Source organism: Scyliorhinus torazame, chromosome 6 (assembly GCF_047496885.1).
Source record: "Scyliorhinus torazame isolate Kashiwa2021f chromosome 6, sScyTor2.1, whole genome shotgun sequence".
In the NCBI taxonomy this organism is placed as follows: Eukaryota; Metazoa; Chordata; class Chondrichthyes; order Carcharhiniformes; family Scyliorhinidae; genus Scyliorhinus; species Scyliorhinus torazame.
This window is the reverse complement of record NC_092712.1, coordinates 61710110-61715080: the sequence shown is the minus strand read 5'-3', so window position 1 is coordinate 61715080 and position 4971 is coordinate 61710110.

Sequence of the window (4971 nt, the reverse complement as noted above, 5' to 3'; positions counted from 1 at the left end):
TGAATTCTCCCTCCGTGTACCTGAACAGGCACCGGTGTGGCGACTAAGGGAGTAACTTCATTGCAATGTTAATGTAAGTCTATTTGTGACATTAATAAAGATTATTATTCACAGATCTGCCTCCTACCCGGCGTGTGCAATATTGCCTTGTTACCATCACCCTATTCCACTACTTGTATACCTTCCATTTACATGTGTGAGGTGGCGTGGCTCAGGGAGGACCAAATGGACCAGCTCTAATGGCTGCCAAGAATTACGTAGTTCAGAAAATGTTTGCATCAATGCTCCTTCACTGAAATCCAAAGGAATCTGCTTGCTTCCATAAATAAGTGCAGTGGCAATGCACAATTAATGACTTGTAGCCTGTAGGTTTGATTTTTAAATTGTACTTCGAATTAAATAATCTAGAAGATGACGTGCATGTCACAGCAGCTCTGCATCAGCTTGAGCAAGCCAAAATGAAACAAATGCGAGCCTAACATTGTCTATCCCTTAAGTCCGTTAATAGTGAGAAATCCTGTACCATGTCGTCTGGTGATGTGGGTCACAGGAAGTGAGAAATCACTTGCTCCGAATTGAAAGGTCTGAAAGATATACTTCCATGTTTGTATGTGTGTTCCTCTGAAATGCATGCTGACCATGCATGGTCATGTGGTGCTTCTTGCAACAAGCTCCAGTTGTGGAGATCATGTTAGTGTATTCATTTACATATACATTTGTAGTTATACATTTATAGCCAATCGTGGTGGATAAAGAAACACAATAAATGGGTGCCAAGGTTTTCATGTGCGCTCTGCTCGAAAGAGCTCCCTCCATGTGATGGTGTTCTGACTGGTGTACTGCCAAAATTCAACCAACACTTCTGTCCCACCAAGGGTTCCAACATCCTTGACCACTGCGACACTAACATCAAGGACGTGTACCAATCCATCCCCAACCACACTTCGGAAAATCCTTGTCCCAGCATTTATGCGGGAGAAGCCAGTTCAGAAGGTCATGCAATGGCAACGGAAGAGCTCCTACGCAACTGCATAGAGTCAGTGGACTGGTCCATATTCAAGAACTGAACGGCCAACCTAAACGAGTATGTTCTCACGGTCTGTAAAGTAAAAATGGAAAAATATGTCATTTGAAACATGGAAGTATGGCAAACCAGACCTGAGGGTACATGAGAAAACAGGAAAAAATCCCACGAAGGGTTAGCAGCAGCAGCAAAAGAAGTTTTGAAATGCAGATAGCCTTTATCAAACAGGCGTTAAGAAAACAGCTTGTGACAACTCGAGCTGTAAAACTGATGCATGTCTTTCAAGTTAAAACAAGATTGAACTTTTGGGTACATAAAGGGAAACAATATTTTGCACCTTCTTAGAAGTTAATTATTTTAGTGAGCAGTTATTAAAGAATTGCCAGGATCTTCAGTTGAATTTGGTGACAAATGTCTAGGTGTGAAATCCTCCTGACACCAGGTAAATGTGGGAAGCCGGAGATGATGTGTCCACGAGAGCACAAGTTAACACCAAATCAGAGTCAGAGTTCTGACAAGCTAAGGGCACTATTTGGTAATAAAGCAACTTTAGAAGTGACAGGAACCAGACGTAACACCCCACTAGGATCAAAGAACTTTTGAACATTGCAAGGGAAAAAATATAATCCGAGTTCGATGACCTAAAGTCATGCTCAACATGAATACATAGTCGTGTTAGAAGTAAATAAGATTAAAGGTATACTGAACAATCAACAGCTGTTGCTAACTTTTGGTTGGTTCAATTGGCTGTTTCATAACCTTTGCTCTAGAGTCGCCAGGTATCTTTATGATACTGCCACGAGGTTCAAGTTCAAGTAATGATCAATAACTCAATACACCAATTAGTAAGATTCCAATCAAAGCAAATTTATTATACACCGTAATTGCTACTCATGCATAAATTCTACTTCTAAGCTACTTCTACAACTAACAGGCCTATACTTAGCTTTGGACTGGCCCACCAGGTCAGGGGAACAAATGGCCTTTCGTTCGGGTTCTGAGTCTGCGGGATTCGAAGTTGGTACAGATTGGTTTCAGTCGACAGACTAGTTCCTCTGAACTGGAGTCTGGGACATTAACAAGTCTCTGTGGACAAACTGGTTCCGCTGAACTAGTGCCTGGCCAAACTAGTTTCTCTGACTGCCAGTGGGCGTCAGAAGGGTGGTGTCGTGGGGCCGTGGAAAAGAAATTCCGGTCTAACATACAACATTTAACAGTACAAGTACAAACAACATAAAATATGCTGCAGGTTCCATCAGAAAGGACACCGTTTCTCCCAAGCGGTTCCTTATAAAACATCATCTGGACACCTCAGTTATCGGTTGCGAACAGGGTCGCAAAGGGGTTCTCGTTTTGGGAGTCAGACTCAAAGTCGTCATCTTCTCCCGGCCAGTTTTATAAACAAGAAATAAATAATATATAAACAAAACTAAATGGCAACTGCCTTGTCCCAGATAAATATTCTCCAAAAATATGTTTTAACAGTCCAATATACAATTATCTATAACAACAACCTATACATATTATACTTGTATATTAACATCCCTGAGAATCCCTCTGGTTCCTCCCCCCCCCTGGGCTGCTGCTGCTGTCTTCTTTTCCATTCCCTCTATCTTTCTGTGAGGTATTCGACAAATGGTTGCCACCGCCTGGTGAACCCTTGAGACGACCCCCTTAGGACGAACTTAATCCGTTCCAGCTTTATAAACCCTGCCATGTCATTTATCCAGGTCTCCACACCCGGGGGCTTGGCTTCCTTCCACATCAACAGTATCCTGCGCCGGGCTACTAGGGACGCAAAGGCCAAAACATCAGCCTCTCTCGCCTCCTGCACTCCCGGCTCTTCTGCAACACCAAATATAGCCAACCCCCAGCTTGGTTCGACCTGGACCCCCACTACCTTCGAAAGCACCTTTGTCACCCCCACCCAAAACCCCTGTAGTGCCGGACATGACCAGAACATGTGGGTGTGATTCGCTGGGCTTTTCGAGCATCTCGCACACCTATCCTCTACTCCAAAAAATTTGCTAAGCCGTGTTCCAGTCATATGCTCCCTGTGTAACACCTTAAATTGTATCAGGCTTAGCCTGGCACATGAGGACGATGAGTTTACCCTACTTAGGGCATCAGCCCACAGCCCCTCCTCAATCTCCTCCCCCAGCTCTTCTTCCCATTTCCCTTTCAGCTCGTCTACCATAATCTCCCCCTCGTCTCTCATCTCCCTATATATGTCTGACACCTTACCGTCCCCCACCCATGTCTTTGAGATCACTCTGTCCTGCACCTCCTGCGTCGGGAGCTGCGGGAATTCCCTCACCTGTTGCCTCGTAAAAGCCCTCAGTTGCATATACCGGAATGCATTCCCTTGGGGCAACCCATATTTTTCGATCAGCGCTCCCAGACTTGCAAACGTCCCATCTACAAACAGATCTCTCAATTGTGTTACTCCTGCTCTTTGCCATGTTCCAAATCCCCCATCCATTCTCCCCGGAGCAAACCTATGATTATTTCTTATCGGGGACCACACCGAGGCTCCCGTCTTTCCCCTATGCCGTCTCCATTGCCCCCAAATTTTCAGAGTAGCCACCACCACCGGGCTTGTGGTGTATTTCTTCGGTGAGAATGGCAACGGCGCCATCACCATGGCTTGTAGGCAAGTCCCCCTACAGGACGCCTTCTCCAATCTCTTCCACGCCGCTCCCTCCTCTTCTCCCATCCACTTACATACCATTGAGATGTTGGCGGCCCAGTAGTACTCACTCAGGCTCGGTAGCGCCAGTCCCCCCCTATCCCTACTACGCTGCAAAAATCCCTTCCTCACTCTCGGGGTCTTCCCGGCCCACACAAAACTCATGATACTCTTCTCAATCCTTTTGAAAAAAGCCTTCGTGATCACCACCGGGAGGCACTGAAACACAAAGAGGAATCTCTGGAGGACCACCATTTGAACCGCTTGTACCCTCCCTGCCAGTGACAGGGATACCATGTCCCATCTCTTGAAGTCATCCTCCATCTGTTCCACCAACCGCGTTAAGTTTAACCTATGCAATGTACCCCAATTCTTGGCTATCTGGATCCCCAAGTAGCGAAAGTCCCTTGTTACCTTCCTCAGCGGTAAGTCCTCTATTTCTTTGCTCTGCTCCCTGGATGCACCACAAACAGCTCACTTTTCCCCATGTTCAGCTTATATCCTGAAAATTCTCCAAACTCCCCAAGTATCCGCATTATCTCTGGCATCCGCCACATACACCAATAAATCGTCCGCGTAAAGAGATACCCGGTGTTCCTCTCCTCCCCTGAGTACTCCCCTCCACTTCCTGGAACCCCTCAATGCTATTGCCAGGGGCTCAATCGCCAGTGCAAACAATAATGGGGACAGAGGACATCCCTGCCTCGTCCCTCTACGGAGCCGAAAATACGCAGACCCCCGTCCATTCGTGACCACGCTCGCCATCGGGGCCCTATACAGCAGCTGTACCCATCTAATATATTCATCTCCAAAGCCAAATCTCCTCAACACCTCCCACAAATAATCCCACTCCACTCTATCAAATGCTTTCTCGGCATCCATCGCCACCACTATCTCCGCTTCCCCCTCTGGTGGGGGCATCATCATTTCCCCTAGCAGCCTCCGTATATTCGTATTCAACTGTCTCCCCTTCACAAACCCAGTTTGGTCCTCATGGACTACCCCCGGGACACAATCCTCTATCCTCATTGCCATTACCTTGGCCAGAATCTTAGCGTCTACATTTAGGAGGGAAATAGGTCTATAGGACCCGCATTGCAGCGGGTCTTTTTCCTTCTTTAGGAGAAGCGATATCGTTGCCTCCGACATAGTCGGGGGCAGCTGTCCCCTTTCCTTCGCCTCATTAAAGGTTCTCATCAGTATCGGGGCAAGCAAGTCCACATGTTTCCTATAAAATTCGACTGGAAATCCATCCGGT